The sequence below is a fragment of the Stegostoma tigrinum genome, chromosome 40, assembly GCF_030684315.1.
Source record: "Stegostoma tigrinum isolate sSteTig4 chromosome 40, sSteTig4.hap1, whole genome shotgun sequence".
Taxonomy (NCBI): domain Eukaryota; kingdom Metazoa; phylum Chordata; class Chondrichthyes; order Orectolobiformes; family Stegostomatidae; genus Stegostoma; species Stegostoma tigrinum.
In genome coordinates, this window is record NC_081393.1 from 1,521,116 (window position 1) to 1,533,268 (window position 12,153).

Consider the following 12,153-nt stretch of genomic DNA (forward strand, 5'->3'; position numbering starts at 1 on the left):
CTAGCCAGTCACAGCAGCCAAACAAAATGTCATTAATCAAATCTTTCGCATGATAGCAAATTCAAAGGTATCAGATTGCAAAGGGACTGTGAAGCTAATGTTTCATTGTCAGCATGGCGATTAGCGATCCTGTACAAGGAGATGTCTGTGCTGAGGCTGCACTGAGTTAATATTTGATGAGACTTGAAAGCTAATTTGTTGATGCAGCAAGATCAGTGTTCAGGTGGTCCCAGACCCTTATTCTATCTGCTTCGCCACTGTCTGCGCCCAACCCCCTCCTGCCTCCCCCCCTCCATTGTACCCTGACATGGTAAAAATACAGCTGCACCCTGTCACTTAACTGCCCATAGTGGCAGCTTTAACTAGGCCTCGACCTTGCCCTGCCTTTTAGCAAGTAATTGAAAAGCATAAAAAGTAGGAGCAGACCATTCAGCATGTAAGCCCACCATTCAAGTACTGATCCTCTGACAGTGCGGCGCTCCCTCAGCACTGACCCTCCGACAGTGCAGCACTCCCTCAGCACTGACCGTCCGACAGTGCGGCGCTCCCTCAGCACTGACCCTCCGACAGTGCGGCGCTCCCTCAGCACTGACCGTCCGACAGTGCGGCACTCCCTCAGCACTGACCCTCCGACAGTGCGGCGCTCCCTCAGTACTGACCCTCCGACAGTGCGACGCTCCCTCAGTACTGACCCTCCGACAGTGCGGCGCTCCCTCAGCACTGACCCTTCGACAGTGCGGCGCTCCCTCAGCACTGACCCACCGACAGTGCGGTGTTCTCTCAGCACTGACCCTCCGACAGTGTGGAACTCCCTCAGCACTGACCCTCTGACAGTGAGGCACCCCCTCAGCACTGATCCTCTGACAGTGCGGCGCTCCCTCAGCACTGACCCTCCGATAGTGCGGTGTTCCCTCAGTACTGACCCTCCGACAGTGCGGCGCTCCCTCAGCACTGATCCTCCGACAGTGTGGCTCTCTCTCAGAACTGATCCTCCAACGGTGCAGCGCTCCCTCAGCACTGACCCTCTGACAGTGCGGCGCTCCCTCAGCACTGACCCTCCGACAGTGCGGTGTTCCCTCAGCACTGACCCTCCGACAGTGCGGCTCTCCCTCAGTACTGATCCTCCGACAGTGTGGCTCTCTCTCAGAACTGATCCTCCAACAGTGCAGCGCTCCCTCAGCACTGACCTTCTGACAGTGCGGCGCTCCCTCAGCACTGACCCTCCGACAGTGCGGTGTTCCCTCAGTACTGACCCTCCGACAGTGCGGCACTCCCTCAGTACTGATCCTCCGACAGTGTGGCTCTCTCTCAGAACTGATCCTCCAACAGTGCAGCGCTCCCTCAGCACTGACCCTCCGACAGTGCGGCATTTCCTCAGTACTGACCCTCCGACAGTGCAGCGATCCCTCAGTACTGATCCTCCGACAGTGCGGCACTCCCTCAGTACTGACCCTCTGACAGTGCGGCACTCCCTCAGTACTGACCCTCCGACAGTGCAGCGCTCTCTCCACATTGGCCATCCAACCCATGGCGCATTTTTTCTTCAGAGATGTATTTCCTTCTTAAATATATTCCATGCCTTGTCCTCCACAGCTTTCTGTGATGGAGAATTCTACAGGTTCACCACTCTTCAAGTGAAAAATTCCCTCTTCATTTCAGTCTGAAATCGCCTAGCCCTTATTCTGAGAGTATGTCTCCCTTGTTTCTTGGCAGCTTTCCCCACCCCAATCAGTGGAAACAGAATTCTGGCATCCAGTGTGTCCAGCTCTTATCAGTATTTTATGTTTCAATCAGATGTTCTCTCAATTTTTGAATCTCAAGTAAATATGAGCCCAGTTGTCCCTATCTCTCGTCATACAGCAACCTGCTCTGGAATCAGCCTGGTCAACTCCCTCTGGCTCTCTCTCTCTGTGGAAAGTTTAACCTCTTTTTGTTTTTATGTTTAAATTATCTTTTTAGCCTGTGAACCATTGCTTTCTTGCCCGCAACTTCCATTCCTTCTGAAGCTCCAGTTTTTAAAGTTTGCATTGCCAGCATTCCCAAGCCTGTGGCCGATTCCAATCTCAACCTATTTTCAAACGTTAAATGGGTAGGTTGAGATGGGAATCTTACTTTCTGGCTTGAGTGCCTTGCAGATTACTTTTCGGAAGTAGAACTGACAATGCAGGTTCAAATGATTCCAATGGTGACCATGTCGTCAACTCACCTGCTCTCTCTATAATATACCCAGAAACAACAAGAAACCAGCAGCACCTTTGACCATCTCACGGTGCCCCAGTAAACCTCCTAGCCAACACTGTCTGTTTGAAGTGGAGTCACTGTTGTGATGTAGGAAAATCAGTTAGTGATCTGCAAAATCCCAGAAGCAGCAAGGTCTTGCTGACAAGATTGTTTGTTTTCTAGTTGTTGACTGGGGAGAGATATTTGACCAGACACAGAGCACGCCTGCCTGTTTTTCCCACAATAACACCAAAATTGCAGAAAGCGCCTGGCTTCCAGTCTCGTTAGGAAGAAGGCAATCTGCAACACACTGAGTGGATTGTAGCATTGAAACCTCTGGAGTGGATTTGTATCCACCACTTCCTAACTGAGAAACAATGGCGCCATACGTTGAGTCATAACTGATGGAACCGAAACAGATAGAACATAGAACATAGAACATTACAGCACAGTACAGGCCCTTCGGCCCTCAATGTTGTGCCGACCTGTCATACCGATCTCAAGCTCATCTAACCTATACCATTCCATGTACGTCCATATGTTTGTCCAATGACGACTTAAATGTACCTAAAGTTGCTGGAAAAGCTCAGTGGGTCCTGCAACATCTGTGAAGAAAAAAATCAGAGTGAACATTTTGAGTCCGGTGGCCCTACTTCAGAACCAGTTCGAAATGATAACTCTAATTTTCTTTTTCACCAATGCCGCTAGACTCACTGAGCTTTTCCAGCAGCTTCTGTTTTAGTTCCTGATTTACAGCATCTGCAATTCTTTTGGCTTTTGTTGAGTCATAACTGATACTGTTGTCTGAATATTAAGATCCTCAAAAGACACATTAAATTATGAGTGACATACTGTTCATACAGAACGTTCAATATTAAACACTGAAAAGAATCAGCAGGCCTAGAAACATCTCTGATGCGAGACCGTGTTTGTGGGCTGTATTTTGTGAAGCTAATAGAGCATGTCGACAGGCTGGGGGTGTCTCTACCATCGGGCACAATAACCTGCTGTAATTTTATAGGCAACAGGAAAACCATCAGCACCCTGTCTGTTCTCCCATTGATCAATTATGGCCTTTAACAGATCAGCTCATTCGTCATCCTGCGACAAACCTCCTGAAGGGGAGGCGATGACCTAGTGATATTGCTGCCGCTGTGTTAATCGAGAGAGCCAGGTAATGTCCTGGGGACCCAGGCGGAATCCCGCCACGACAGATGGTGGAATTTTAATTCAATAAAAGTCAGGAATTAGGAGCCTAGTGATGACCATGAAACCGTTGCCTATTGTCAGAAAACCCACCTGGTTCATTAATGTCCTTTAGGGAAGGAAATCTGCCATCCTCACCAGGTCTGGCCTACGTGTGACTCCAGACCCACAGCAATGGGGTTGACTCTTCACTGCCCTCTGGGCAATTAGGGAATAAATGCTGGTCTAACCAGTGATGTCCTTATCCTGTAAATGAATCTTATGAAACCACAACACCGACCATCACATTGATTGATTCCTTATCCCTTCGCGACTGACTCCTTAGAACACCTGCTAGCTCTTTTGATCAAATCATGACCGGCCTTAATTGGACAGGGAACAATCTCGAGCTTTGGCCCAACTGGTTTTGGTTTTGGTTTTGGTTTTGGTTTTGATTTTGGTTGCCTTATGACAGTAGCAGAGTCAGACCAACAGAGTGACTGTTGCTTGAACATGTTGAAATGACTTTTTCTGTGCTGTGTCTATTCCTGGATCCTCTGTTTCTCCTTTTCAAACATAAAAAACTTAAGAAGCTAAATTATTTCCTCCTGTTTCTGTGTAACAGGCTCACAGTACTGATTGGCCTCCTGCTGTTGCTGTGTAACAGACTGAAGGGACAGAATGGCCTCTCCCTGCTCCTGTGTAGCACATTCATGGGGCTGAATAACCTCTTCTGGTCCTTGTAAGATAGACTTGAGGAGCTGAATAACTTCTTTCTGTTCCTGTGGAGCAGTCAAGAGATTGAATTGTCAGACTCCACAGAATCGATGATGTCTTGATGCTAAGCCAATCCTGTTGAAGGGAGAGTGAAGAATTAACTGTCTGAGTTAAAGACTTCTATTCTCACTGGATTATTAACAAGGGCACTGCAGATAGAATGATGTGAACATTGATGAGGATATTCTGCCCTTTTACCAATGCTGAGTCCTGGAATCCTACAGTCAGAGTGTCCTGCAGCACAGAGACAGGGTCTTTGTCCTAAACTGGTCCATGCTGACCTAAATGTTCATCCACACTAACCCCATTTCCCTGCCCTTGGCCTACATCCTTCCAAACCTTTCCTATCCATATATTTGTCCAAAAGCCTTTATATGTCGTTAATGTATCCGCCTCTACCATTTCTGCGAGCAGCTCATTCCATATGCGCACCGCCGTCTGTGTAGAAAAGTTGTCCTTCAGGTTCCCATATATTCTTTCCCCTCTTACCTTAAACTGATGCCCTCTAGTCCTCAATTTCTCCAACCCTGGGAAAAAGACTGAGTGCATTCACCCTATCCATGCCTCTCACGATTTTATACACTTCGATAAGATCCCTCCTCAGTCTGCTATGCTGTAAAGAAACAAAAGTCCTAGCTTGATAAACCTCTTCCTATAACTCAGTCCCTTAAGTCCTGGCAACATCCTTGTACAAAGAACAAAGAAAATTACAGCACAGGAACAGGCCCTTCGGCCCTCCAAGCCTGCGCCAATCCAGATCCTCTACCTGAACCTATCGCCTATTTTCCAAGGATCTGTATCCCTCTGCTCCCTGCCCATTCATGTATCTGCCTCGATACATCTTAAATGATGCTATCGTGCCCGCCTCTACCACCTCCACTGGCAATGCATTCCAGGCACCCACCACCCTCTGCGTAAAGAACTTACCACGCATATCTCCCTTAAACTTTTCCCCTCTCACCTTGAAATCATGACCCTCCAGTAATTGAGTCCCCCACTCTGGGAAAAAGCTTTTTGCTATCCATCCTGTCTATACCACTCATGATTTTGTAGACCTCAATCAGGCTCCTCCGTCAACCCCTGTCTTTCTACTGTAAATAATCCTAATCTATTCAACCTCTCTTCATAGCTAGTGCCCTGCATACCAGGTAACATCCTGGTGAACCTCCTCTGCACCCTCTCCAAAGCATCCACATCCTTTTGGTAATGTGGCGACTAGAACTGCACACAGTACTCCAAATGTGGCCGAACCAAAGTCTTATACAACTGTAACTTGACCTGCCAACTCTTGTACTCAGTACCCCGTCTGACAAATAACAGCATGCCATATGCCATCTTGACCACTCTATCGACCTGCGTTGCCACCTTCAGGGAACAATGGATCTGAAAACCCAGATCTCTCTGTGCGTCAATTTTCCCCAGGACTTTTCCATTTAACACATAGTTCGCTCTTGAATTGGATCTTCCAAAATGCATCGCCCCACATTTGCCTGGATTGAACTCCATCTGCCATTTCTCTGCTCAACTCTCCAGTCTATCTATATTCTGCTGTGTTCTCCGACAGCCCCTTCACTATCTGCTACTCCACCAATCTTAGTGTCATCTGCAAACTTGCTGATCAGACCATCTATACCTTCCTCCAGATCATTTATGTATATCACAAACAACAATGGTCCCAACACGAATTCTTGTGGAACACCACTGGTCACAGTTCTCCATTTTGAGAAACTCCTTTCCACTACAACTTTCTGTCTCCTGTTGCCCAGCCAGTTCTCTATCCATCTAGCTAGTACAACCTGGGCCCCATGTGACCTCATTTTCTCCATCAGCCTACCATGGGGAACCTTATCAAACACCTTACTGAAGTCCATGTATGTGATATCTACAGCCCTTCCCTCATCTATCAACTTTGTCACGCCCTCAAAGAATTCTATCAAGTTGGTAAGACATGACCTTCCCTGCACAAAACCATGTTGCCTATCACTAATAAGCCCATTTTCTTCCAAATGTAAATAGACCCTATCTCTCAGTATTTGCTCCAGCAGCCTCCCCACCACTGACGTCAGGCTCACTGGTCTATAATTACTTGGATTATCCTTGCTCCCCTTCTTAAACAAGGGGACAATAGCAATTCTCCAGCCCTCCTGGACCTCACCCATGCTCAAGGATGCCGCAAAGATATCTGTTCAGGGCTCAGCTATTTCCTCTCTTGCTTCCCTCAGTAACCTGGGTTACATCCCATATGGATTGGGATTTCCTCTGCACTCTTTCCAGTTTAATAATATCCTTCCGACAGCAAGATGACCAAAACTGAGCATGGTACTCTCAGTGCAGCCTCACCAACATCTTGTACAACTGCAACATAACTTCCCAACTTCTATACTCAATGCTCTGACTGATGTTAGCCAGTGTGCCAAAGGCCTCCTTCACTGCTCTGTCTGATCGTGGCTCTACTCAGCGAACGTGCACCTAAACCTCAAGGGCCCTCTGTTACACCACACTCCTTAAGGCCCTACCATTCACCATGAAACTCCTACCTTCCTTTGACTTTCCAAAATGCAACACCTCATACTTAAGTATAATAAACTCCATTTGCCATTTCTCGGCCCACTTCCCCAGCTGCTCAAGATCCTTCTGCAATTTCTGATAATCTTCCTTGCTGTTCATGATGCTGTCTAGTCACAGGCCTCCAGTTTGACATGCATCCTTCCACTATTACTCTCTACTTTCTACCATCAAGTGAATTAAGTACCCAATTTCCCAGCTCTCCCTGGATTCAATGTGATCTAATCTTCCAGAGCAGCCTGCCATATGGAACCTTATCGAAGACCTTACTGAAATCCATATAGAATACGTCCACTGCCCTGCTCTGACCAACCTTCCTGTCTTTCCAAACGCATGTAGATCTTATCCCTCATAATCTTCTCAAGTAACTTACCTACCACAGATGTTAAGCTTGCTGATCTATAATTCACAGTAATCTGTAGCCCTTCTTGAGTAAGGGCACAACATTTGCTACCCTCCAGCCTTCCAGTACCTCACTCGTGGCTAACAACAATGCAAATATATCAGCCAGGGGCCCCACAATTTCTTCTCTAGCCTCTTGCAGGCTACTTGGATATATCTGATCAGGACCAGGAGATTTATCCACCTTCACTCATTGCAATATTTCCAATGTCTCCCTACTGTAACATGACTGTCCCCGTAATATTACCACTAACTTTCCTAAGTCCCCGAGCCTTCATGTCTTTCTCCACGGTAAACACAGGGGAGAAATATTCATTGACCTCGCCTATCTCCTGTGGTTCCACACATACATGTCCCCTTTGGTCCTTGAAAGGTCCTATTCTTTATCTAGTTATTTTTTTCCTCTAATCTACTTAAAGAGTCTCTTCGTATTCACCACAACCTTCTCAGCCAAAGCTATCTCATGCCCCCTTTTTGCCTCCCTGATTTCCTTCTTTGGTAAAGTCCTATACCCCCAAATATCTCCAGGGATTCCCTTGATCTCAGCTGCCTGTTCCTGAGCCATGCCTTCTTCCTTTTCTCTGGTCAAAGCCTCAATATCTCATCACAGAGATAGTAGGAACTGCCGATGCTAGAGAATCTGAGATTACACGGTGTGAAGCTGGATGAACACAGGAGGCCAGCAGCATCAGAGGAGCAGGAGAGTTTGACGTTTCAGGTCGAGACCCTTCTTGTCATCCAGGATTCCCTACTCCTACCAGCCTTGCCCTTCATCTTCTCAGGAACTTTCAGACCTTGAACTCTAGGTATCACACTTTTAAAGGCCTCTCACTTGCCAGAGGTCCCTTTGCCTACAAACAACCCCTGCCCTATTTCCCATGAATGGGCCGAGTTTTGCCCCTTCTCGAGTTGGACCCTCTATATACTCCTTGAGGAAATTTCCCTGGGTACATTTAACAAATTCCACCCCATCTAAGCCCCTAACACTATGGCAATCACAGTCTATGTTCGGAAAGTTTAAATCCCCCATTACGACAACTCTGTTTCTTCTGCAAATCTTCCTATATATTTGTTCCTGTCATTCCCATTGCCTATTTGGAGGCCTATAGTACAACTCCAATAATGTCACCATCCCCTTCTTATTTCTTAGCTCCGCACACAAAACCTCACTGGATGATCCATCAGTTATTTCATCTCTAACTACTGCTGTGATACTCCCCTTAATCAAAAATGCAACTCCCCCTCCCTTCTTTCCTCCACCTCTGTACCACCTAAAGCACATGTACCCTGGCACATTAAGCTGCCAGTCCTGTCCCTCCCTTATCCATGTCTCTGTAATGGCTATAATATCCCAGCCCCATGTAGCTATCCACATCCTGAATTTATCAGCCTTACCTGTCAGCTCTCCTGCATTGAAATAGATGCAATTTAATCCAACAGGGATTCCTTGCTGCCTGTCCTGTTCCAGCCTGACCTGTCTCTTCTACTTGCTATTTCTGATTTCTGTATCTCCTTCCAGCCTCATGTTTGTTTCCCTGCTGTTGAGGATCCTGTCTCCCTGCCAATCTATTTTAAACCCTCCCTTGCAGCACTAGCAAATCTGCCTACCAGGATATTGGTCCCCCTCCAGTTCGGATGGAACCCAACCCTCTTGAGCAGGTCACCTCTGCCCCAGAAAAGATCCCAATGATCCAGGAATCTGAATCCCTGCCCCCTGCACCAATTCTTTAGACACACATTCATCTGCCATATCCTCCTGTTCTTACCCTCACTAGCAGGTGGCACTGGAAGTAATCTGGAGATTACCACCACCAAGGTCCTGGTTCTTAACTGTTTTCCTGGCTCTCTGTAATCACTTTGCAGGACCTCATCCTTATTTCTACCTGTGTCTTTTGTGCCAACGTACACAATGACTTCTGGCTGCTCACCCTCCCCCTCGAGAACATTCCGCATCTGCTCCGAGACATGCTGGACCCTGGCACCCAGGAAGCAACACACCATCCTAGATTCCCATCTGAGGCCACAGAATCTCCTGTCTGTCTCCCTAACTGTTGAGTCTCCATCACTAAGGCCCTGTTTACCTTTACCCTTTCCTACTGTGCTCCAGAGCCAGTCGTCATGCCACTGGCCTGGCTACTGCTAGTTCTGAAAGCTATGCACTGTGTTGCACTGTCGTTCTCTTTCCCATAGCTGGGCATATTTTTCATTCTGAAATGTTCATTCGATTCCCTTTTGAAAGTTACCTTTGAACCTTCTCCCATTACAGTTACAGTCAACACATTCCATACCGTCATAACTCACAGCTTTAGAAGAATTCTTTTCTTCTCACTGTGATCTGGTTCTTTTAGCGTTTGGTTCGAATGTGTATCATCGAGTTACCAACCCTTGAGCCCCTAACAGGAATTTCTTCTGATTTACTTGAATGAAGCCATTGAACTACGAGCCACTGAGAGTTTTTTTTTTCATGAGTAGGAATGCATTTACTCTGTTGTTCTTTAATCACTGGCTGTTTATTACAAATGGAAAGCTTGCAGGCTTGGTGTGTCTGAAGTTGACAGTGATGCTTAACGCAGTTCAAAGGCAATTCACCAAAGTAGGTAGAAGAGCCACAAGGGACAGTGAGTGCAAGCTCACAGTCACCTTATACTGCATTCCAGCAATTTAAACCAGAGTGACAGTGCAGAACTACGGGAGCACGCTTTTATTGGAGGGGCTGTCCTTTAGGATAAGACCTGAAATCAGGCCCTGATTTGTCTTCTCACCTTGATGCAAAAAATGGCGTGAGACTTGGTTGAAGGAGAGTTATGGTGTAGACTAGGTGTGGAGAGGGGTCAGTACTATCCTTTCCACACAATAGTTTTACTACACCCACAACAAACCATTGATTCACTCTGCGCAGTTTTGATCTCCTTATTTCTGGAAAAATAAGTGTGAGGAAGGTTCAGCAGACTTGTTCCTGGGATGGCAGGACTGTCCTGTGAAAGGAAATTGGGCAAACTGGGCCTGTGTTCCAGAAGTTCTTATTCTCTGAATGACTGATGGTCTCGTTGAAACTCACAAGATACTTAAAGATGGACATAGACGTGATGGATACAGGGTAAGATGTTTCCTCTGCCTGGGGAGCCTAGAGCCAGGGGTCACAATTTAAAATCAAGGGGGACGCCATTTAGGATGACAAGGAAGAGAAATTCTTTCACTCAAGATGGTGAATCATTGGAACTGTCTACCCCAGAGGGCTGTAGTAGCTTAGTCTTTGAAAATGTTAAAAGTATACATTGATGGAGTTTTGATTTTCAGTGGCATAAAGGGTTATCAGGCTCGTGTGTGAGTTAAAGGCATCGAAGTGTGTGAATTTTCCTATGAGAAGCAACGTTACTGACGTGGTGAGTGCAAACCTCATGGGGCCTGAAGCAAGCATCGAATCTGGAGAGTGTAGGGACTGAGAGACCTGACTTATGTGTATGTCTGAGCCTGAGCACCTGCAACATTTCCAGTGCTGTGTGCAACACACGGTCAGACCCACCCACTGATGATGGCAAGAGAGCAGGAGAGTGCAGCAGGTTCTCGATCAGCCTGATGTGAGAACACGAGGCTCTCTGAGAAGGTGCCACTGAGATCACCTGCTTTGTGAACTGGCCAGAACGCAGGCCCAATAGACCTCCAGCTCAGGCTACACCAGGGGAAACAGAGTTCATCTTGAAAGAAGGAGCCATTGTAGAGAGATGAAAAGTGTGAAGTCGAAAGAGAGAATCGGCTTTTTGGGGGTTTTACAACCTCCTTGGCAGATGTGATGATAGACCTATGACTGACTCATTTTGTCTAAATGTTATTGTGAGTTAATATGTCAACTCCTGTGAAAATAAACACCACTTGATATGTTTAAATTCGGTTGCAAAGTTTCCCATTTATTTTGACTTATTAAATTCATCCTGTTAAAGAGTCTGACATTTTAGTAAATCAGCTGCTAGGAACGAATATTCAATTTTTGTATCTGTTGCGAGCACATGAATTGTCCCATCTCAAGCTTCTCGCATGACCTATCCTGAAACATAAGCAGCATTTCACCAGCAAAAAATGCTCCTTTTTAGTAGGTTCTTGAGCAATAGATTTCGGTACAATTCATGTTTCCACCTCAGCCAGGTTACCCTGTCTGGCAAAGAGATTAGAAATCATAAACAATTCAGCAGCAAGGGGAAGGAAAGCAAAAATAGTATTTCATTTCTGGGATGAATTCCGAAACAACCAAGGAAAATAACACAGAAAAAGGGGACCATCTTTAATCAAATAAATTCAACACTAGCTCATCAAAGAAAAAGAAAGATAAAGCCTTTTAATTTGTTTGTGTGTCAAGGCAAGAGTGCTATTCTCTCACTGACATGAGATGTGGAGTCAGTATAATGTAGTCTAATTAAATTGATGTGCAACATTACAGCGGTCTCTGATAGTTCATTTTCCTTCTCTATATTTTGTCTTGCTTTAATAGAGCATGCGACGGGTACAGAAAAATTGATGTGAAGTTTCCTGGCCCTGTGCTAAATCCCTATTTGGTAAAGTGTATCTTTCTGCTGTCAGTTCACACCAGTGATGATGGATTAAACTCTCTTACTCTTGTTTGCTGGAGCACTATACCACTTCTCACCCAAATACAATCACTTAATCTTCATCACTCTTGTTTTCTTTTCAGAAGCCACAGGGTTTCTGAAGACACATCAGAACATTTCACCATCAAGCGTAAGTGCTCCTGGGTTGAGTAGGCTGTATTGACTATGGCTGTAGCTCTGTGGGTAACATTCGTAACCTGAACATAGAAACTCGAGGAGTCAGGTCCCTCGTGATTGTGTTGAGGTCAGGCAGCTGGAGCTCCTAGTGTTTGAGTTCTCTGAGTGGGGTTGTTAATTTGGTCCAGTTGGGGAGCTCTGGCTGACATATAAAAAGGGGGAGTATCAGAGACACTGTCACTCTGGTACCTGACTCTGTCTGAAACAGTACTATTGTCAAGGACTG